The sequence below is a fragment of the Martes martes genome (genome assembly GCF_963455335.1).
Source record: "Martes martes genome assembly, chromosome: 5".
Taxonomy (NCBI): Eukaryota; Metazoa; Chordata; class Mammalia; order Carnivora; family Mustelidae; genus Martes; species Martes martes.
In genome coordinates, this window is record NC_137892.1 from 132,150,350 (window position 1) to 132,175,322 (window position 24,973).

Here is a 24,973-nt window from a genome sequence, read left to right on the forward strand (position 1 = left end):
GAAGCAGGCTCCCCGCTGAGCAGAAAGCCCGATGTGGGGCTTGATCCCAGGACCCTGGAATCATGACTCGAGCCGAACGCAGAGGCTTTAACCCACTGAGCCACCCAGGTGCCCCGCCTGTAAATATTTTTAGCAAAACTACTTTTCTGTTTCTTGACATTTAGGAAAATATGCATGTTGCCTTGAATTGCTTTAAAGCCAGATTTTTAAAATAATAATAACATAGCACTAATGATGATAAAGATTTCCTATTAATACCAGTTTTCAAAGATTCGTACACTGATTCAAATAACAACGTGTGTGTTATATTTCCTGTTACACTGTATGTTTCTGTATAGATTTTCCTAGATTGGTTGCTCTCACTCTCTTTACTTGCCATTTTATGACAAAGGCTGATTTTTCTCCCAGCCTTATTTTCCGGGGATTTCTGATCAGGTTGTAGCCTCCAGGCCTGAGAACTCATTCTGAAGGTGCAGAAACAGAGGGTAGTGTTGCTGGAAGATAGAAGCTTATGGCATCCTCAGTGAAGAAATACCGTCCAGCAGGAACATCGTCATGACTCTCCTGCACCCTCCAGGAAGAAGTAATCTCTTTCCCACCATACTCTGTGCATTTTCCAAAATGTCTTATCTCCATGAAGTGGGCACGGGGTGCCATTCATCTGTATGTCTTACTCCCCTACTCTCTCCCTCAGCATGTCCTACATAAAGAAAGTGTGTTAAACTTGATTTTTGGACTGGAGCATGGAACTAAAAACCCAAGAAAACATGAGATTGCCATGGAAATGTGAATTTTGAATTCTGTTTGGTGATGTCACATTATTACAATTAAGTACAGAGTTGCTTATATTATTATTGTGGTTTAATATGGGGTTGCCAAACAAAGATAAAGACAGGAAAGGGTAAACTGCCACCCAGCTCTGTTGCTCTTTTGGGACAGGGTTTGAGGAAGCTGGAAGAAGGGTAAGGAAGAAAGTTTTAAAAGGGACCAGGTATTAGCAACCACACACACATCTCTAGGTTAGAGTTTGATCAGAATGTCTTAAAAGATGTTCTCAAGGTAAAAGATCCTTAATTAAGTTGAGGAAAATCTACTCATTGGTTCTTAAGATTTCTGGGGTCACATGCTCCTTTGAAATTCTCACAGAATCTAGGACCGTATCCCTTAGAAGTTAAAAGCATGAGCATATAATTTGCATCCAATTTTAAGGGGTTAACAGACCCTCTGAAACCCATCCTCGGATTAAGAATCTCTAGGAAGATCAAGTGGCCCTAGATCTCCTCAGATCCCCGGCGGACAGTTTCCACACAGATGAGAAGCGGAGTGACATTCATTATAATTCTGACATTATAAGTCTGCAGCTTTACCTATATAGAGAGAGCAAGGATTTTAGACAGGAACCAGTACTTTAACATCTCATGCTCCAGCAGGCTCTATGAAGAACTTCTTGGGTCTGAGTCCTTCCCGGGCCTCTCTGAGAGCACTCACCTCCATGCTATCTCTGCCGCTCACCTACCTGAGCCCCAGCTGATGAGCACTGCATGGCAAGGACCTGCGCCTTATTCTTCTATCTCCCAGAGCTCAGCACATTCCCTGCCACTTATCTGATAAATGTCCGATGAAGATGTATTAACTTACCAATTTATTGGTAATTTATTGACTGTTACATTTGGGTATGATTTAGTAGAGGTAAATATTTTTAGTTATAAACGAATCACGCTGTCCCAACATTTACTTGAATATCTCAGAAATCTTATTTCAGTCCATATTTCCGAGGCCAGAGGTCCCCTCTGCTGGCTGTTGGCATTCCTGGCCCCACCTTCTTGGGTAGGTGAAAGCTTAGTCAGAATTCCACCATCCCACGAATTGTTAGGGGGCTGCTTAGAAATGCAAAATCTCCCCCATTCTTGCTCCTTCCAAAGGATCAGCTCCCCCCAAGTCACCCACGCCTCACTCATGCCTCCTGGAACCTGTTCTCTGACTCCCCACTCTTGGTCAGGTCTTCTCTGCTTTCCTGGAACTTGCCCCGAACCCCACCCCCCTGCCCTGTGTTCCTGATTTGGGCTCTGTTTCTTCAACTCTGTTCAGGCCTGGGATTTACAGTTGGGTTTTAGACTCCATACCCTGATTAACTTCAGGCGCCCCCAGGAATTCCTCTCCTCTTCTCCTAATTTGATATAGAGAGTAAAGAACAATTGTCAGGCGTCAGGCTTTATCTTGCATTACATACCCTCTACCTACAACTTAAACTTCTTGCATAATGGCCTTGAAACCAATTGTCTTGCCTTAATGGCTAGGGAGATAGTTAATCTTCTGTTTAGATCAGATAAAGAAGTTTTTACAATTTTGAAAATGTTGTGGTGGGTATGTATTGAGGATGAATGGCAACTTGTTGAAACAGGCAGCAAGCCAACTTGAAAAAAGTTGAACCCCTAACTCATCCTACTCCCAGATAATTCCAAATGGGTCACTGCGTAAATGTAAAACAAATGAAACCAGAAAAATACTAGAAAAAATTATTTAAAAAATTTTTTAGAGATTTTATTTATTGCACAGAGAGCCAGAGAGCACAAACAGAGGGAATGGCAGAGGGAGGGGATAAGCAGGCTCCACACTGAGCAGGGACCCTGATGCGGATGGAGCTCGATCCCAGGCTCCTGGGATCATGACCTGAGCTGAAGGCAGATGCTTAACTGACTGAGCCATTCAGGCGCCCCCCTCCCCCCAAATTTTTTTATGATCTCAGAGAAGGCCAGAAAAGAAAACATAAAATTCGACTACATAAATTGATAACTTTGTTTGCAGAAAGGTGTCATAAAGAAATAAAGCAAATTATTATTATTTTTTTAAGTAGGCTCTACACCCAGTGTGGAGCCCAATGTGGGACTTGAACTCATGGCCCTGAGATCTGGCTGACACCTGGGCTGAGATCAAGAGTAGGACATTTAACGGACTAAGCCACCCAGGCACCACAAATAAAACAAATTAAATGATAAACTGGAAAAGCTTGCCAACATATATGATGGACAAAGGTCTGATTTTTAGATAAATAATTTTTAAAAATTGATTAGGCAAATACCAATATCTCCAAAAAATTGGTAAAGAACATGAGCAGACATTTCACAGAAAATCCAAATGGGTCTATAACATAGACAAAGATGCTCAGCTTCACTTACAACCAAAGAAATGCTCATAAAACTACACTGAAATTAGATTTTTTTAAACCAATAAATTTAGAAACTATGAAAACATTTTTTAAAAGGTTTTATTTATTTATCTGACAGAGAGAGAGAGAGAGCACAAGCAGGGGGAGTGGCAGAGGGAGAGAGAGGGAAGAGCAGGCTCTCCCTGAGCAGGGAGCCCAACTCTTAGCTCAATCCCAGGATCCCAGGATTGTGACCTGAACTGAGGGCAGACACTTAATCAACTGAGCCCCAGGGTATCCTTACAGAAATGTTTTTGCAAAAGAAGGTTTGGGAAACAGGGATCCTCATTCATTGCTACAGAGAGTATAAACGGGTACAAGTGCTTAGAAGGCAGGCTGGCATTAACTAGGGAAGCACGAGCGTACGTGCCCTTTGCCTCAATGATTCTACTTCTAGAGTTAACTTATGCACGCTGCACAAAAATATACCTATTTCTAGTATAAGGATTGCTAGACTGAGATTCACGACTGCATTGTTTTTGCAGCAAAAACTAGACATTGTTTTTGTGGCCAGCAGTAGGGAACTGGTTAAATGAATGACAGTCCGGATTACTATGCACTTACAGAAAAGAATGAGTTACAATATCCAACAGGAATTGTTAAGAGATCAGAAGAGTGTATATAAATGTGCTGTCAGGAGCGTCATAGAGAGGAGGGCACCCCTAAGGACCTGGCAATAATTATTGCGCCTGGGGAAAAGGATTGGACTGGGGGCCGAAGTGAGAGAAAGGTATACTTTTCACTATTTACTCTTTTATCTTATTCACATTTTCCCCATATGCATGTACTTAGACTTAAAAAGGAAAACAATTAAAAATATGTAATGTGTTGCCATCATACCCAATAAGTTTGCTTTATTTTGGTTATGCAGAGAAATTACAAACCTAATTCTGTAGTATCCAATGGATTGCCTTTAAAGTCAAAACACAATTAGGAATTCTGATTAAATACAGAATATTTTGTACTTTCATTTATTTCTACTTCCTTCCAAAAACCCACAACAGGAATAGGAGGAAAAGGGGCATAAACTCACGGGGACAAAGAAAATAAGAGACAGGAGAGCAGCCAACGTGAGATGTCCACATGGTTCTATGGGGCCCAAAAGCAAACTGAGGAGCAGTGAATAACTTGGCAAAGACAGTCACAAAAAGTGCAACGTCTACCTCATTGACATGCTGCCAAGATTCACCTTTTGGAACGCTCGAAAGACTTCAAACTCTGAGAGACCAAGTGCCTCTATGTCTGGAGGAATGAAGCAGACCAAAACACAACAGGAACTGTTTGAAATGTGGAGCAGTAAGACTCCCAGCCATTTCTCAAAGACAGCGCGTGTCATTTTCTCCTCCCATCCACAGCCCAGCTCAGAGTGCAAGGCCCAGGACAAAAGGTACAGTCAGACTCTGGGTTGTGGGATCCCCCATTCCCTTCTCTCCTTACCCTCGCACTCTGAGTTTCCAGAATGGAGGGAAACACCTGTATAGTCTTCCAGGCAGGGAATTCCTCTCTCGTTCTCTCTCTCTCTCTCTTTTTGTATTAAGTAAACTCTATCCCCAGCGTGGGGCTCGAACTCATGACTCTGGAATCAGAAATCACATGTTCTACTGACTGAGCCAGTCAGGTGCTCTGGATTCCTCTTTTGGATAAATAAGATCGCTCAAGAGGAAAGATCTCCTGAAACCAGTATTTGCAGATTCTTCAACAAAAAGCCGTCCGACCACCTACTGTGCAATCCTTCAGGTGTCTGGTTCACTTGCTGGCAGCGGGCTTCCAATCAGATTTTAGTGCCTTCTGCTTTGAATAAATGTCCAGTCGAGAAGCACCAGACACCTGAGGAAAGGCTCCAAAATCAAATAAAGAAATCATCCTTAACCAAAACAACAACAACCCAAAGGAACTTGAAAGAAACAGAGCGATGCAGGAAGCAGAAGACCAAAGAAAAGATATTGCATCTATAAAAAACAGGACAAAATGCTAAAAGAAACAAACATAAGCCCTCAGAGAACCAAAAAGAGTTCTTTTCGAAAGTGAAATTAAATAATTCGATTTAAGATTTGTTAAAAAAAAAAATCTAGAAGATCTGAGCAATAGAGAAAAAAGAAGAAAATTAGGTAATCAACTCAGGAAGTCTAACATCTAGTTATTAGAATTTCTAGAGTTACATTATTGTGTCCCCAGTAAAGACATACGGTTCCTATTGTACTTGAATTGCCAACAAATTTCAGCAATTTCAAAAACAGTAATGAATAAGGGAAAACTCCAGATTCTCAAATATTCCAGTAGAATAAAAAAGGAGAAGAAAAAAAATCTAATGGAATGATAAATCCCATTTAGGTATGTGTATAATGAATACTGTTTTTATTTTATGCGATTTTTTCCCATAAAGACTTTTTTTAGATGTTTGGAAATAGGAATCCTGATTATAGGTTGTGTTGTGGGGTTGCTATAAATAGCTTATATTTAGATTACTTTCTAAGAGGGTTCCAAAACATCAAGTTACATCATGCTAAAAATATGCAAATGATGGAAATGACATCACCCTTTTCTCAGATGCATTTATTGGGGGCTTTACCTTTACCCTTTTGATTTTGACCAATTTTTATGAACGTAAATGAGCGCTTAGAAACCCAACCAGCCAAAAACATAGAGTCACATCACTATAGATCAAAGCTTCTGGAGGAGGCAGATTGGTCCTTAATTATTAGCTTACTGTTGCTGAATAGCAGTGCATTAAATAAGATTAAAGAAAACAGAGCTTACTTAGTAATTCCTTCTCTTGACTTGCAACCCAATGGGAAGAGTATATCAAAGAAAACCATCTGGCTTATGTTCCCTTTGTCTGAGTTTAAATTACAGAACTTCTGAGTCAGGCTTTCAGACAACCTTTTCATTGGTTGGCAAGGGCAGGCACTGGTTTGCTTAGAGGAAAAGCTGGGTTTTCTCTGTGTGGCAACAGGACACAATGATAGACAATCCCACTGAATCCTTCCTCAGGCATGGTGCACCCTCAGGGAGGATCTTTAGGAAATAGGCTTCATTTAAAAGCATTTTTTACCACTTAGAAATCATTTGCACTGCCTTAGCTTTTGACCTTAGCTCTTTATTTCTCAAAACACATGTCCAGATCTTCATGGGGAGGGGACCACTGGAAAATTTTGAAGCAAACGGAAAATCAGCATAAACTGGGTGTGCCCTAGTGATGAAGAGCAGTGTTGTTCCTAACACTACATCTCATCCTGCCTGATCTTACAGGCTCCTTCACTGGCTACTCAGCGCAGGTGTCCCCCATTCCACTTAACATCCACCATCCATGCCCAGTCCACCCAGTCTGATGAACTTACACACCAGCTCATCCCACACGGAGTTCTACCGCACTTGAGGTCCCCTCAGCCATCAAAGTCAGCCTCAACCATCAAGGTGACAGATTCAAATACCTAGAGGGCCATGCAGGTGTTCTATGGGGCTTGGAGAAATGCCCGAACCTTGCTTAATGCCCATCCCAAGCATGATGAAGAAGACCACACTCAGTTCCAGCCAGAGCAGCCCTGCTAGAATGCAGGCTTATTTTCACCTGGCCTTTTGTTTAAAAGCAGCTGGAAATCAAGAAAGTTTTGATGAACTCTCTCAATTTTTAAATGGTGGATTAAATATTTTAAAAATACCCTGTGGCCAAGGAAAACTGAAATATCAGGCCAGATTTGGCATTCAGGTTGCCAATTTGCAGTCTGCTCTAGGTTTTCTAGGAACATCACCAGAAGAAAAGAGGAGGGTCATCCAAAGGTCCACAGTCAAGGTCACCTGAGAGCGGCACATGTGATACCACTCAGGGATCCGCATTAGTACCTTACAGTATTGTGGTAGTTAACACACACACACACACACACACACACACACACACACAGTGTTTTGCTCATATGCTTGTTTAATTCAGTGTTCATAAAGCTTATTTAACCATCTAATTCATCCTCACAGACTATCTTTTTGTCATTGGCATTTTTCTTTCTAGATTTGATTTATTTATTTGACACAGAAGAGAGTGTGTACAATCGAGGGAATGGCAGGGAGAGGGAGAAGCAGGCTCCCGCTGAGCAGAGACCACAACATGGGGCTGGATCCTAGGACCCTGGGATCATGACCTGAGCCGAAGGCAGACGCTTAACAGACTGAGCCACTCAGACTCCCCGTATCATTGGCATTTTTCTTACAACTCTGCCCACAAAGTTAGACAAAACTATAAAATACTCAACTGTCCATTAAATGTAGGAATTTGGGTCCCAAGAAAAAAATTAGTAAAACTATTCAGTATAGAATGAAACAGAAAATGGATTTAGTTGAGTTAATCCACAGATGTGACAGTCTACCTGGGAGATGCCTACTTCTGTGACATCTAGAATGACACAGTACTTTGCAATCAAGTATCTTTTAAACTTGGGAAGATTTATCGTCAGAACCAGAAATGTTTAAGTAACTCAAATCCCATAGTATTAATACTTTTGTTTTGATGATGTATGGAATGGTATTTTAGGTACTTGTAATGTGAAGAAAATTTAGAAGAATAAAGTAACAAAAAGCTTGGTGATTCTAATTTTAAATGAAGAATTGAATAATTGGTTTAGATTTGTGGTTTTGAGTTGAAAATTTATTGTTCATAAATAGCATAGGAATGTATTTAAGGAATGCATAAGGTTCACCCCATTTATACATTTAAGTCATATTTATACGAATTATTAGTATTTTAGAAGCATTTCGTTAATCAGATAAAATATTCAAAAGGAAATGAAATCAATTATACAGTATAAAATGTTTAAAAAGTTTTAAAGTTTTAAGTGGGATCAAACACTAAACTTTAAAAATGATTTTTAGATGAGAAACTGGACCACTTTCTTACACCATGAACAAAAATAAAATCAAAATGTATTAAAGACCTAAATGCGAGACCTGAAACCAGGAAACTCCTAGAAGAAAAGGTAGGAAGTAGTTTCTTTGACATCGGCCTTAGCAACATTCTTCTAAATATGTCTCCTGAGGCAAGGGAAACAAAAGCAAAAATAAACTGTTGGAACTACACCAAAACAAAAAGTTTTTGTACGGTGAAAGAAACCATCAACAAAACAAAAAGTCAGTCTACTGATTGGGAGAAGATATTCACAAATAATATAAATGATAAGGGGTTAATATCCAAAATATATAAAGAACTTATACAATCGAACACAAAAAAAAACAAACAAACAATCTGATTAAAAATAGGCAGGAAACCTGAATAGACATTTTTGCAAAGAAAACATACAGATGGCAGACAGACACAATGAAAAGATGCCCAGCATCATTAATCATCAGGGCAATGCCGATGAAAACCACAATGACATATCACCTTACACCTGTCACAATGGCTTAAATCAAAAGGACAAAAATATTGGCAAGGAGGTAAAGAAAAAGGAACTCTCGTGCAACTGTTGGTAGGAGTGTAAATTGGTGCAGCCACTGTGGAAAACAATATGGAGTTTCCTCTAAAAACAGAAATACCATATGATCCAGTAATTCACTACTAGGATTTTACCCAAAGGAAACAAAAACACTAATTCAAAAAGATATATGCATCCCCAGTGTTTATTGTGGTGTTATTTACAGCAGCCAAGATATGGAAGCAACCCAAGTCTCCATTGATGAATGAATGGATAAAGATGTGGTGTATTTATACAATTATTAAGCCATAAAAATCACTAAACCATAAAAAAGAATGAGATCTTGCCATTTGCAACAATGTGAATGGACCTAGAGGGTATAATGCAAAGTGAAATAAGTCTGGCAGAGAAAGACAAAAACCTTACAATTTCACTTATATGTGAAATCCCCAAAAAACCCAAAACAAATAAACAAACAAAAAGCAGGAACAGACCCACAAATATGAAGAACAAATTGATGGTTGCCAGAAGGAAGATAAGTAGGGGAATGGCTAAAATGAGTGAAAGGGAGCAGGAGATACAGGCTTACAGTTGCAGAATGAATGAGTCACAGGGACAAAAGGTACAGCATAGGGAATATAATCAATAGTATTGTAAAGATGTGGCAGATGGTAGCTACACTCATGTTGAGCATAACATAAGGTATAGACTTTTGAATCACTATGTTGTATAGCTGAAACTAATGTAACACTGTGTGTCAACTGTAAGTCAATTAAAAAAAACAAAGTTTCAGAAAAAAAGATTGTTAGATGAAATTATATGTTTGGGCTGTGTTTCAAAATAACCAGGAGTGGGGGAAATAATGAAAATTTAAATGAAACAAGATTGGCCATGAATTGATCATATACAAAGCTGGGTAATGAGAATATGGGAGTTTATAACATTTTTTTGCACCATTTTTGTATCTGCTTAAAGTTTTCTAGAATGCTATTTTTAAAAAGATTGTCAAAATTTACTAGATCAAAAATATATTTGTAATTTTAAAATGTTAGGTATTTCACAACAGTGACAAAGAGACGGATGAATGATGTGACATGACAGTCCTGTGGTGGGGGGTGTTGTCATCCCCTTGTCATAGATCAAAATAAAAACAAAACACAAAACTAAGCCTGACTAAAGTTAAGAAAATTGCTTTTGCCAACAGACCCATGAAAAGATGCTCAACATCACTCATCAGGGAAATGCAAATCAAAACCACAATGAGACATCACGACACAACACAACACATCAACAATACAAGAAAGAGTTAAGTGGAAATGCAGAGAAAAGGAACCCTTGTGCACTGTTGGTGGGAATGCAAACTGGGGCCGCCACTGTGGAAAACAGTATGGAGGTTCCTCAAAAAAGCTAAAAATAGAACTACCCCATAATCCAGAAATTGCACTAGTGGGTATTTATCCAAAAATACAAAACAAACAAACAAACAACAAAAAAAAACCCCCACTAATTCAAAGGGATACATGCACTCCATGTTTACTGCAACCTTATTTACAACAGCCAAATTATGGAAGCAGCCCAAGTGTCCATTGATAGATGAATGGATGAAAAAGATTTGGATAGATATGCGTGTGTGTGTGTGTGTGTGTGTGTGTGTGTGTACACATATATATCACTGAATATTATTGAATATATATGTGAATATTACTCAGCCATAAAAAAGAATGAAATCTTGCCATTTGCAAGGACATGGAAGGAGCTAGAGAGTATAATGCTAAGTGAAATAAGTCAGAGAAAGACAAACACCATATGATTTCACCCATATGTGGAATTTAAGAAACAAAACAAATAAGCAAAGGTGAAAAAAGAAAGAGACAAACCAAGAAACAGACTCTTAACTACAGAGGACAAACTGACAGTTGTAAGAGGGGAGGTGGGTGGGGGATGGGGGAAATAGAGGAGGAGGATTCAAGAGTGCAGTTACCAGGATGAAAAAAATAAAATAACATTATTTTTTAAATGGAAATATGTATTTAAGTCAAAAATAAAGAAAAGAAAAAGGAAGTTGCCTTTGATTTCTTGACTATCAGCTCCACGAGCGTGGAGATTATATAAGCCTTGTAACATGTGGAACCACAAATTTCAAATACATAAGGAAGAGAATGTTGTCATGCTCCAATCAGGGCATAGCAGAAACCCGAGGCCTTCCCTGTAAAGATTTTGATCTCACACGTAATTTATTTCCAAAACACAAATCTTCCCATGTCCTCTGAGGGACTTTGCCAGACTCTAAACAAACAAGAAGGACATTAAGGTCCAGGATAGATAAGGAATAGCATTAAAATATAGGATGGAATCCTGGGTCGACTCACAAGCAGGTGGCCCTGAGCAGAAAACAAAATGTAGTCTTCATCTCCTCAGAAATAATGAATTTAGGAAACACAGTGTGGGAACGTTCATGCCTATTTGCAACTCACAGCTTATTTTTAGGGGTCTAAAAATATTTGCGAGTCAAAGCAGAAACTGCTCTTTTGCTGCCTTAGAACTTTCTTCAACTCTGATACAGTATATTCACTAGGAAGCAGGGGAAAATGTTTGAGTGATGGCCCCAGGAGAAGAGAGGAAACATTGTCCTTTGCTATCTGAGCAGAGCTCAAGAAAGCTAGCATGACAGGAGGCTGCACGGTGAGGGTCAGGGAGAGGGAGACCAGTGTTCTAGAACAAAAGCTCCAACTTTTACCGGTTCAGGGGGATTTGAAACCTTTATTAGGAGCCTCCCATACCTTAGTGATCCCTTCACACTGAGAATTCTTAAGTATTTACCCAGTGGTAGAAGTAAGTAAGGGTGGACATGAAGGAACAGAAGTTATCAAATATGGAAAAGTGAGCCTGTGTCAGTGTACAAGAACAATCTGAAATAACAGAACAGAGAATTTTAAAAAAAGATCTCACGGATTATGGAAATTTCCCATGTAATAGACATGGCATTCCAAACCACTGGCGAAAGATAGATTCCATACATGATGCTTGTGGAGACTGAACCAACACGTGGTTCACGTAGGCTTTTGCTCTCCCAGCACCCCAAATTCTCCTACCAGATTAAATTAATATAAACTTCCATGCAAAAAAACACACAGGCTGACACCTTTTCCGTTAAGATCACTATTCCAAGACCCATACATATAGAAATTTGAGAGTCACTCTTGGGTGTTTGGACATGCGCATATGTATATATGTGTCCATTTGTGTATCCACTGGAAAAGGTCTGGAAGAATACAGATTGACCTAGTGGACGACAACCCGGCAAGGGTGGAAACGAGGAGTGGGTGGTGCAGACAACGGTTTTCTGATATTTCAAAATATTTCAAATTATTTATACCTTCATACAAAGAAAATTCACAAATACTTATTGAGGCCTGGTTGTATGAAAGAAACTAAGGTGTGATACAAATGACTATGTCACTGTTTTTAAATGCACTATAATTACTTAAGGTACTTATGAGGAACAAATTAATTTCAACAGAACAATACCATCCACACTTTTCAAGTGATACTGTTAATCTAAATTTCATTGGTTGAAGTTTTGTTTGTATTTAACATGATAAAATTTGTTTTGCTTTATAGCTGTATACAAGCTATAAGGAAAAAGACAGGGTTAAAAAGAGGTTAGGGTCGGGGCACCTGGGTGGCTCAGTCGGTTAAATGTCTGTCTCAGGGTCCTGGGATTGAGCCCCACATCAGGCTCCTTGCCCAGTGGGGAACCTGCTTCTCCCTCTCCCTCTGCCGGCTGTTCCCCCTGCTTGTGTTTGTGCTCTCTTTCTCTCTCTCCCCCTCCCCATCAAATACAAAATAACAAAAATAAAATGTTAAAAAAAAAAAAAGTTTAGGGTCTAGACCTTCCCACTAAATGTCTGTGTGACCTTAAGCAAGTCCCTTCCCCTCTCGGTTTCAGTTTCTTTACTGGCGAGTGAGAGTGATGGACCCCATGAGGTCTACAGAATCATTCCCTGACCAAAGATTCTTGATTTTAACAATATAGGATGAATTCCAAAGCATCTGTGAAAAAACCCCTCTTGAAGTCCAAGTGTCATATTGCCCCCTTCTGGACCTTTATAACATTCACACAAATGAGATTATTAAAAATCCATAAGCCGACATGGACATGCTGAAACACTGTAGCTCAACTTCTTTCCCCTCACAAATAGTTTAGAAAGGCCAACTTGAATCTTTTCCAGTAGAATTATGACAAGACCACCCAGGAAAGGAGAAAAGAGTAGGTGTTGATATGGGATAGGGCTGAACTCAGGAGAGTTTTACATACAGTAGTATCTCCGTCTCCTCCCCCAATATGATAAATGTTATTGGTTGGCCTTTATCAGACGTCTACTATGTGCAAAGAACTAATTTTTTAACCAATTAAAAAAATTCTTCCAACCACTCTTCCAGCCAGGTCAAGAATATCTGTGTCCTGAGTGGGTCCCGGTTATTCCCATAATTTTGCCCTTTTCCTCTAAGTTTTCCCATCCTGTGAGGATGTCTCCCTTCCCATTTCCTGCTAGAAGTAGTCTTTGACTAATACTCCACTGCGCTGCTACTGTCCTGGGGGCACTTAAGACCTCCATCTCCTTATCTGGTCCTCAACTTCATGATTTTTCCACTTCATGTGAGTCAAGATTTCTCACAAACTTCCCTTGGGAACAGAGTCCATGTGCAGGGCACCATGTCTTCCTCCTACCATTTCTCCATCGCCTAGAACAGTTCTGCTCACACTGGGCTTGACAACTCACAAAGGACTATCTCTATCATGTCCTCTAATTACTTCCTTCGCAGAGGAAATTGCTTGTATTTTAAGGAGTAATCTCTCATATTTACTCTAAAGTAGAAAAAACAAACTTCTGATTTTCTTCTCTAAATGTACTTCTCTTGCACCTTGGTAAATGACAACATATCCTTCCATTTAAAGCCCAACCCCTGATGCTTCTTATTACCTTATATCTCATGTTCAATCTGTCAGTAAATCCTATTGTCTCTACCTTCAAAATATGTCCACAACACGATCATTTTATCCCATTTTACCCACATCACAATCATCCCATTATTACCACTAAGTCCAAACCACAATCAGTAGTAGTAGTAGTAGTAGTAGTAACGGTCTTTATAACTGGTCTCAGAGCTTCTGTCTTTATTTGTCCATGCCATCCCCCAGTATGGTCTGTCTCAAACAGAGCATCTAGGAAGGTCCTTCTAAAAGATGTCAGACCATGTTACTATTCTACTCAAAACCTTCTTTTTAAAGATTTTATTAATTTATTGGACAGAGAGAGAGATCACAAGTAGAGAGGCAGGCAGAGAGAGAGGGAGAAGCAGGCTCCCTGCCCAGCAGAGCGCCTGATGTGGGGCTTGATCCCAGGATCCTGAGATCATGACCCAAGCCAAAGGCAGAGGCTTAACCCACTGAGCCACCAGGTGCCCCTACTCAAAACCTTTTGATGGCTTCTCTTCTTCATCAGAATAAAAGCTAAGACCCTTAAAATAGCCGTGCAGGCTCTGCCCAAGGTGGTCTTCTCTCTGGCATCATCTCCTTCAGTCTCTGCCTTCCACTCACTGCACTTCAGCCACACAAACCCCCTCACTCTTCCTAGAGGCCAGCACGCCCTCCCTCCACCTTCTGCAAACTCCTACGGATCCTTTAACGTCCACTGTAAGTGTCATCTCTTTGAGGAAGCTTCCCTATCCACCACACCGTAAACCCAAGGGAGTTCTCTTTTGTACTTCAGCATCTGTAGCTAGCACTGTGACTTTCTCCACCTTTTTGTACAATTATGACTTCTACATCAGACTGTTTATCTTATCAGATTGTAAACCGGTAAGGGTAGTGATTGTGTTTGACTTTTTTAGACTATATTTATGAAAGCTACAGTAATCAAGATGGTGAGTAAGGATAGACCAGTACATCAAAATAAAGAGTCTAGAAATTGATCTACATATATATGGTAAATTGTTTTTCCACCAAGTCTCCAAGTCAATTCAATGGAGGGAGGGAACACTTCTCTTTTTAACAAATGGTGCTGAGTCCACTGGATATCTGTGCCAATGCATCCATGACTTTTATCCTACACCATCCCCAGAAATGAGTTTGAGATGGATCACTGAACTAAACAAACAAACAAACAAAAAACTAGGACCATAAAGTTTCTGGAAGTATACATGAGAGAATAAATCCAGGACCCTGAAGTAGGGCAAGTGCTTTGGACTAGATACAAAAAGCACAAACCATAAAAGAGAAAAAATTTGGTGAATTTGACTTCTTCAGAACTAAAAATTTCTGGGTATAGGAAGATACCATTAAGAAAACCAATAGACAAATCCCAGAATATATTACAAATCTAGGGGTCTAAACAGTATCTGACACAAAATGCTCAATGAAATATTTGTTGAACAAATGTATTAAAGACCTGCCTCTTTCCTATCACAACACACAGCTATTCCAACGGGCACAGCCAGCCGAGAAGTCAACCTCCTGTGGCTGTTGAGGAGACCCTGCTAGCTAGAGGGAAACTCTATTATATTGGAGGAAAGAAAAGTATCAGGTTTGTTAGTAGAAATAAAATGTGTCAAGTCTGCAAACTCAAGAGATTGTCTACAGGTTATGAGGACTTTTAGTGAATCAGACAAGATAGGGAGTAGATAATTATAGAACATTCACAAAGTAAATTAGCTAAAAGTACAGGTGGCATTTCACCAAATTAAGCAGAAGGCATATACCCCATTCCTCATTGCCTCAGTGATGCTAACGATTTTATAAGGAGAACTGTCCATGCTAAAACTAGCAAATGAAGGTGGAACGACCGATGTTTTGCCCAGAGGAGCTGGGAGGAGTTTTATCACAAAAGATGGGGTCAGGAAGGGAAAAAATTAGGTAAAAAGGGTTAAACTGATCCTACTTGCTGGAGCGTGCTTCTGGGCATGGCATAGACCCAGGCCAACCAGACATTCTGGTTTGCCAAAAATTGTCCAAACATTTCCCAATGTAATCAATATTAGCTGCTTTTTCACTCTCAAAGTGTCTTTGTTTGCATGATATATAATGTGATCATCCTACTTCTACGTGTTATTTCTTCCTTTTACTTTATTTTTTCTTCCTCTTTCTCTGCATAGTCCCTGAGGATAAAAATAATCGTGTAGTTGCATATCCATCATGTTGTTTTACTTGTTAGCATCACTCCATGGAAGGAATCTCAGGCCAAAAAAGTGTGAGTTTTCCTTCTCCTGACAATAGTGTATGGCTGGGCTGAGCAACTGCACAACCTGGTGTTCAGACCGGTTCCCTGCTCCCTCCTGCAACCAGGTGAGCTGGACAGTGGGAATCTTCAATGTCACAAGTTGAATTAACATAGTTCTATTTTCTCCTAAGAGCACCAACTTTTTAATTAATATTTTAATCGACAATTTCATTTTAAACCATAATATATTAATCAATACTCTTTCAAAGCCATGGAAACTGAGGCATGGAATGATCCAATTAAATGACTTGTCTGTGATCATTCAGGATAAAAGTATCTAGATTAGACTCCGATTATGATCAATTTATTTCCAGTTTACCTTCACCACCATCACTCATCCATTTAACAAACACTTATTAAGCACCTATAATGTGCCATCACCTTCTTCTCCATGTGATGTGTTATTCAGGAACCCAAAGTTCTGAACATCACTGCACACGCATGACTTAGCAGAGGCAATCTGCTGCTGAGAAAAGAACATCACGTACTCACGTTTCAATGTTTGAAGTAAGTTCTGTGCTTCTACTAAGAAAATAGTTGACTGAAGGGAACCTGCTGTTCTATAGTCAGACAAATCTCAATTGTACTCCTGAATTGTTCTTTGGGGGTCCAAGCAATAGTGGGTTATGGAACGCGTAGATGGGGAGAGGGGGGAGGTTCTGCATACAGTGATGGAAATAATCATTCAACCTTTCTACTGTATCTTTCTAAAGTATTTTTTTTAAACCAAAAAGAGTCTTTCATGATGCTGCTCTTTTACAGGATAAAACCAACTAGGAACAGTCTTTAATTAGTATTCTGAATGGCTCGTACATTTACAGTAGAAACATCACCTTTGGATGCCGTTGATTCCTGAGCCCATTGATCTGCCACCACTTTGAAATCTCAGATGAGAATTCATTCATATTGAATGAATTTAGGGGGAAAAAAAAGCAATTTCTTTCCAGTCCTCTGAATTATCCATTCAGAAGGCTCCCTTCTCTTCTGGCAACTTCTGGAATGGAGCTGGCTTTCAAAGGTAGAAAACAGCTGTTTGCTATAGTAATCATTTAACAAAATGAAACAAACATAGATAAGAAGAGGGTTGTTCCTTTTTAACAGCTCCAGCCTTTAAACAAGTAAATCTTATGTACATAAATGGCTGCTACTAAGAAGATTTCTAGGTAGCTAGGTACTATGGACAATGGGAACTCTAAAATTGTGTTGAAGTTTACTAGATGACCTCAATTAACTATTGTGGTCTTTTTTAAATAATAATTGTTACATCAATAATAGTAGTTAGCTCTTATATATTATATGTTATGTGGTAGGCATGGTCCAGGTGCTTATGTGTACTAACAATTTAATCCAGCAGTCTGGAAGGCAAGTACTAATACCTCAATTATATGGGAAAGCATAGGGAGGTCATCAGGTGACTCCACCCAGCTGGGATTCAAGCCCAAGCAGGAACATGCCAATCTCAGACATCTTAGCCACTGTAAAGGACTATATAATTATTTCCAGAATGTTCTTACTACAATGAAGCAAATTTCTTTATGCCTCAGATTTAATATTTGATATCAGGAAAGTCCAACACTTTGTTATACATATCTCCATACTAGTAGAAAGCAGGTTTTCTATAGGTGTTGTGGGGGAATGAAAGAATTAAATAAGTCTAGACTATCACAGGCTTTCTCTCAGTCGTCTCAGTCTATTACCAATAGTTTTCTTCTTCCTCTTCTCATGGGCCACACTCCATCCTTCCAATTTGGTTAATGATAAAATGATCCTGTCTTCCCTTTGTTAGGTCCTAACCAATGGGCTTGTACTTCTCTTCCTTCCGTGACTGGACACCCTGATGAGAACACACAAAGGGAACTCACAGTCTAGTGGGGATGTGGGACACAAGGTGAGAACCCCAGGAGAATCACCAGTGCAGAGCCATGGTCACTGAGAAGAGGCAGAGAACGTGTCCATTTGGAGAGCACAGGAACGCCTAAGACTAAAACTCTCTTGCCTCATCCCCCAAGATCTGCACTAGCCATGGGATGCTTCTTTTACTCATTCAACCTTTCCTGAGTATCTACCAAATGTCAACACTGGGCTAGGCATCAGATACATGACACTGAATGAGAAAGACATTGTCTTCTTATTTTTTTACTGTGATTATTACCTCTCCCACACTACCAGCAAAATCATGTAATCTTATTCTCTTAATCTCTTCATTATTTACTTCCCCATCTTTTTGGGATGCTCTCTCTCTCTGTATGGAGAGCATTATTTATTGATTTACATATTAGGTGAGCACCTACTATGCGATAAACACTATTCAGGTGTAGGGGATATGACAATGAGCAAAACAGAGATCAATGCTGTACCTAAAGCTCTCCTAATAATACCCAAGTCTATCTATACTTGCTATTCTTCCTTCTCTGTTTCTTTAAAGGACAAAAAATTATACAAAGTAATAATTATAACCATATGTTGTATTTTTAACACATATAGATGTAATATATATAACAATAATAGCAAAACAAAGGAGAGTTGGGAATGGACCTATAAATGAGTAAAATTTCTAGATCAGACTGCAATTATGTTAGTATAAATTTAAACTAGGTTCTGATAAGTTAAAAAATATATTTTAAGTCCTAGAGCAACCACTCAGAAAATAACTAGAAATATATAATTAAAAATAACTAAAAGTCTATCTACATGCAGAAGAATGAAGTTAGCCTCCTACTTCACACCATAAACAAAAATTGACTCAAAATGCATCGAAGTCCCAATTGTAAGAGCTAAAACTATAAAGCTCTTAGAAGAAAACATGGCCATAATAATCTTCACAACATTGGGTTAAGCAAGGATTCGTTAGCTGTGATACCAAAAGTATAAGCAACAACAAAAATGGACAACCTGGCATCATTAATCACAAACTTTTATGCTTCAAAGGACACCATCAAGAAAGTGAAAAGACAACCTACAGAATGGGAAAAAATTTTGCAAATCATGTATCTGGTAAGGACTTATATCTAGAATCTATAAATAAAGCTCAATGATAAAAAGATAAATAGTCCAATTGAAAATGGGCAAAGGTTCTGAATAGACATTTGTCCAAGGAAGATATATAAATGACCAATAAACATGCAAAGAGATGCTCACCATCATTAGGCATCAGGGAGCACAAAACCACAAGACACCACTTCGCACCCACTAGGATGACTAGAATTAAAAAGACAGAGAGTGGGGGCGCCTGGGTGGCTCAGTGGGTTAAAGCCTCTGCCTTCAGCTTAGGTCATGATCCCAGGGTCCTGGGATCGAGCCCCGCATCAGGCTCTCTGCTCAGCAGGGAGGCTGCTTCCTCCTCTCTCTCTGCCTACCTCTCTGCCTACTTCTGTCTGCCAAATAAATAAAATCTTTAAAAAAAAAAAAAAAGACAAAGAGTAACGGGAACCCTGGTACACTGTTGATGGGAATGTAAAATGGTTCAGCACTTTGAAAAAAAATCGGTCAGTCTTTAAAACAGCTGAATAGCAGCAGCTCTTTCTGCCTACGGGTCCCATCCCCGTGCTTTAATAAAGTCTCCTTTGGTACCATAAATTAAAAAATGATAGATAGATAGATAGATAGATAGATAAAGGCTGAATATAGTTATCATATAACTCAGCAATTTCACTCCTAGATCTATACCTACAAGAATGAAAACCTATGTCTATGCAAAAACTTTGATACAAGTGTTCACAGCAACATAATTCATAATAGCTAAAAAGTAGAAACAACCTAAGTATCCATCAACTGATGGGGGAGAAATAAAACGTGGTATACACGGACAGTAGAATATTATTCATCGATAAAAAGAAATGAAGTACTGATACATACCACACAAGGACAAACCTTGAAAACATATGTTAAGTGAAAGAAACCTGTCACAAAGGACCATATATTGTATGATCTGATTTACCGTTCAGAATACGCAAATCTATAAAAACAGAAAGTAGATTAATTAGTGGCTGGCTAAGGTTTGGGGAGGGATTGGGAGTGCTGCTAAGCTGAGCGGGTTTCTTTTTAGGGCAATGAAAATATTCTAAGATTGCAGTGAGGTATGCACAGCTCTGTGAATATATGAAAAGCCATTAAATTGTATATTTTAAATGTCTACTTTTAAATACATTTAAAATAATGAAAGAAATTAAGATGTTACATTAGAAAATACCCACTTCGTGCAAACTACCCAGCCAGCTGCTTCCAAATCTTTTCTGTAATAACACTGACCATGCTTTTGCATTAAAAAACCTTCTGCTTCTAGACCATTCACATTCTCTTTTCAGCTATTCACATCTCTGTCTGCAACTTTTACTCCTGCTTACGTTTCTACAGCTTTCTCCCCTTCCTTCCCTCATGGTCTTTGCCCAGACTGTCCAAAATGGCTACAACAAGGAATTACGCAATCCTGGAAGGTCAGAAATGGAAGACACCTTAGTGCTCCTCTTCTCTAACCTCCTCATTTTAAGGATGAGGGGACAAAGGCCCAGAGAGATTACAAGACTTGTCCATGGCTCCCCAAAATACTTTGTCCTTGCTCACCTCCTCCAAAAAGCCTTCATTCGTAAGCAAATGTTTCCTTATCTTTCTACCCAATCTTGGATACATTTCTTTACTGCATTACTAAAAGGTATCAAACGCATTGATCTCAAGACATCGCTCACATTTAAACTCCAATCTTGCATTCCAGAGGGAAGAAGGAGTCCCTTCATCTCCGTGGCTGCTACATCTGATCTCAGGGGCCGCAGCTTGTCCTCTGTTGTCGTGAAGAACAACTCAGAATTTGTAGGAGGTTGGTTGGCTTAGCACCCGCCGGGAGCAGACACAGGGACAAACGTCCTGCCCGGTTTCCATAAAGGACACCCCCTCAACTCACCTCACAGAAAGCCATTCCTAAGGTCTTCAGAAAAGAGCAGTTTAGTCCACATAAAATACAGGCTCTCTACATTTTTAAATGCTCTCAGGAAAGAAAATGGTTACGAAGGGCATTTACATGTCTTTATGGGTTTATACCTGTAAGTATTCCAGGATCAAAGATTAAGTTGATTTCTTAAAACAAAAAAAAATAGTCATCTGGATGGGAAACAGAAAAACCTCAAGGCCGGGGGGTGGGGTGGTGGTGCAGGAAATTCGTAAATCAGGCTGTCACTCTGGACTTTACGTGAAAAGAAAATTCATCAAAACCAAACCGGCCTTTCATATGTAGGAAGCCTGGTAAATAATGACGTAAATCCACTGAAGAACATGAATGGTGATGTCAAAGCTCATGCAGGCCTACCTGGCTGGGAAAAGCAAAAGAAACGGCTCTCTAAAAGGAGAGGCAGAGCCTTCCCACGTCTGGCTGTGCCTTTACTGCTCCAAGAACTGCCTGGCACAGGTGTCCACTCACAGGGCCTTCGAGACTGAGGAAGAGACACTTTGTTCCCCGGAGCGGGCACCATCCTGGGCCTGATGGAAGATGTGATTACACAGTGCTGAGGAGGCAGTTTAAGTGTTGCCCACCAGGGAGCCTGGAGGCTTTCAGAGCCAGTTCTGAGAATTACATACTGTTCCATAGCTCTGGCTAATTGACCCGGCATTTCTGGCTGAAACCATTTCCCAAGGAGGCCAGTCAAAGTAGATAACGAGGACCTCCCATCTCACCGGGCAGCTCCGAAACAAACCTTGAGCTCTGGAGACTAGATAATGTTTCAGTGCATAAAACTGCAAAAAGGTCGAGGGTTAAACATGAAAAGATTCAGAAGGATGGGGGCACCTGGGTGGCTCAGTGGGTTAAAGCCTCTGCCTTCGGCTCAGGTCGTGATCCCAGGGTCCTGGGATCAAGCCCCACTTTGGGCTCTCTGCTCTGCGGGGAGCCTGTTTCCTCCTCTCTCTCTGCCTGCCTCGCTGCCTACTTGTGATCTCTGTCAAACAAATAAATAAAATATAAAAAAAAAAAGATTCAGAAGGACGCATCAAGGTTTCCACTGTGATTCTCAGCCTGCATTCCCCCTCCCCACCCTGTACTACTTTAGTTTGCATTTTATGAATTAGTTGTCTTTGTAAGGATAAGGGATTGTAGGGAAACAGCCTCATGGTCCACGAAATGTGCACATTTCTGAGAGCTTCATGAAAATTGGCCCTATTCATGTAAGCAGGGGTCTATGCGTGTGTAAGGAAAGACAGCTGCAAAGTGCAGAAGTTCTGGACGCATGAGTTCCCAACTGTTGACAGGGAGGAGGGAAATGAAACTGGGGTGAAGGGGGGCAATTCAGAGAGCTCTATCATGTTTTCCTTTCCTCCTGTATGTGTCTTTGTTGTTGAGGCTATTTTGACTATGATTACAACAGATTTTCTTGGCTTAATGGCTAGAAATACACATTTATCTCTACCAATTCCTGGGGATTGGGGTCGGTTTCTGATGACCATGTATGTAAGAGTGACTCGTCCCCATATGATACACTGGCCCCCCTGACTGAGATGGTCTAGTCCAGAGCCCCAAAGCCGAGATTTTCTGAAGTTTTGAATCCAGAAATAAGATGACTTAGAAACGAAACCTGGCATCACATTAAATCAAGCAGTTGAAATGGTGACATAGTTACCAACTGACTACAGAATGCATAGAAGCATAAGTAGACACTCAATCACTGGTCATGAAAATCAACGGCACTACCGGGGTCTGACTCTTGCCCTGGGCCTGGAAGAACACGGAGAAGGCGCTAAACCTCCATTTGAGACTGTGTCTGTAAATATTGTTTCGTTTCTTTTGTGGCTGGGCTTTGGGAATCCTAAAGAAAATGGTGTAGTGAACACTAGGCCCAGGGTGATAAGGAAAATTGTCTTCTCAGTCCTCGACACTTCAGAATATTCAGGAACAATCTCAGAGATACATTTGGCTGTTGCCTGGGCTTTGTTCCAGACAGACTTGGGGGCTGGGTGAGAGTGGGCTAATTATGCTTGACACTGGGATAAAGACGCTGTATTTTCTCTTTTTGTTACTGAGCCACAGTCTCAGTGAGTAAGGGGATGAGGTGACCTTTGCACGGAGGAGCACTAGCTAGGGGACCACGAGAGATGGGTGAGAGGACTCGGAGCCCCTGCTGAGCCCTCCTGTCCTGAGCCAAGCTGAGTCAGGAGCCTCAGGACAGAAGTGCACTGAAATGGTGCTTATGGCAGAGGCTGAATCTGGTCCTGAGGATTCGAAAGTCCATGAGGGGTTTGCTTGGGGCCCCCAGAGGAGGGCATTATAAGTGCAAAACATGGAGGGGCTCTGCAAGGAGAAGAGATGTGGGAAGCGTGCCTGCCTCAGAGGAGGCCTCTGCCAGACATCGGGAATGGTGGGAATGAAGCTTCTAGCAATCCAAAGGCAGGACGTGGCTAGTCTCCTGTCAGCCAGGTCCAAAACCTAAGCTCCATCCCAAGTTTCTCTCGTGCCTTCACCTAGTCCTGTAAATCCTCCCACTTCAATATCACCCGCTCCTTTCACCCGTCACCCTGCTGCTGCCTCCACCAGGCGGGGCCGGTCCCACAACAGGTAGACGTGCACATGCTTTAAGCACCAACAGGGAGGAGGCAATAAAAGTCTTAAAATATTTTGATATTTGATATATGTTTTTCAAGGCATCTAAGAAAAATCAGAATCTGTGTTTTATTAGCTATCTTATGGTTATCTTTGCTTAAATTCTAAATTGCCTCTTGGACTGACAGGGACAGGAGCCTCTAGGGGGCTTAATCCCATGCCGGACCTACTTGGCTAAACAGCCTCCTAGCTTCCTGTCTTTCCCAGCTCAACTCTGTCCTCCAGGAAACCGGCTACAAGATCTTTCTAAAACGTAGGTATTACTGCTCCGCTTAAACTAACTTCATTCCATTGAATATTGGATAGAACTCAGTCTCCATTGTGTGGTCTAGAAAGCTCTCCAACTTCTGGCTCTTGATTTCATGCCTCCCTCATTTCTCATCCTCCCCTGCTCCCACTTGCCTTCCCCCATGGGCCCTGATAGGGTTCGGGGCATGCCGCCCAGTGACACCTTGGTAAATTGAATATTTTAAGCAGGAGAGTCAGTCTGACTTCCTTCTCCCCTTGCCCTTCCTCCCTGAAACATGTTACAAAACCCTCAGGAGAGAGGTGGCCCCCCGTACATGGAGGAAAGCGGCATCCTTATTTCTGAAGACAAGGGGCACCAATTAGAATCCTAACAAATGGGCCTTGCTAAGCTTCCCCCAATTTACCAAATTTACCTCATATGGTAGTCCCCCCTTATCCTTGGGGGATATGCCCCAAAACCCCCAGTGGATGTCTGAAGCCACAGATAATGCTGAACCCTGTATGTACTATGTTTTTTTCTATACATGCATAAATATGGCGAAGTTTAATTTATAAATTAGGCACAGTAAGAGATTACTAGCAATAACTCACAATAAAATAGAACAATTATAGTAATACACTGTAATAAAAGTTATGTGAATGTGGTCTATGAAAACGCCTTATTGGATTGTACTCACCCTTCTCGCGACGCTGTGAGATGCCAATGTGAGATGTGGCGAAGCGAAGGACGCAGGCATGGTGGTGGGGTGTTGAGCTGCTAATGACCTTCTGACAATAAGTCAGAAGAAGAATCCTCGACTTCTGGGCCCCACGCGACCTCAGACAACTGAAACCGTGGAGAACAAACTCGAGATAAGGGGGGGACGAGGTACTCCTCAGTTTATCATATTGCTCTGTGACGATCCACTCCTCATCAAATAGCATAAAGTATTCAAGTCTGACTGCTTCTGTCGGTCTTCATTTGCTTATAAAGGCTCCCACGTCACGAAACCTATTGAATACATGTATATGTTTTTCTCCTGTTAATCTTTGTCAGTTTAATTTTCGGACCCAGCCAAGGACTCTAAGAAGGTCAAGGAGCACTTTTCCTCCCCTCCATGGAGCCCTGGATCTGAGCCGTAGCGCCCTACTTCAGGTCCCATGAGCATCCCGGGCTGCTTCATGCCTGTATGTCTTTGTACTTGGCACTTCTCCTACAAGGACTGTTCTCTTCAACCCACTCCCCCACTGGCCCTCCCAAACTCTATCCCACTGTGAAGTCTTC

General features: G+C 40.7%; 1 protein-coding gene across 1 annotated transcript in view; it reads right to left on the minus strand.

The window, feature by feature from the left end:
• NIM1K (NIM1 serine/threonine protein kinase) overlaps positions 1-24,700 on the minus strand; it is a 42,681-nt gene extending 17,981 nt beyond the window's left edge. Inside the window, exon 1 of the mRNA XM_080804431.1 lies at positions 24,387-24,700. The gene's annotated coding sequence lies outside the window, so the exon portion shown is untranslated. The remainder of the gene's footprint in view (positions 1-24,386) is intronic.
• Positions 24,701-24,973: the final 273 nt, after the last annotated feature.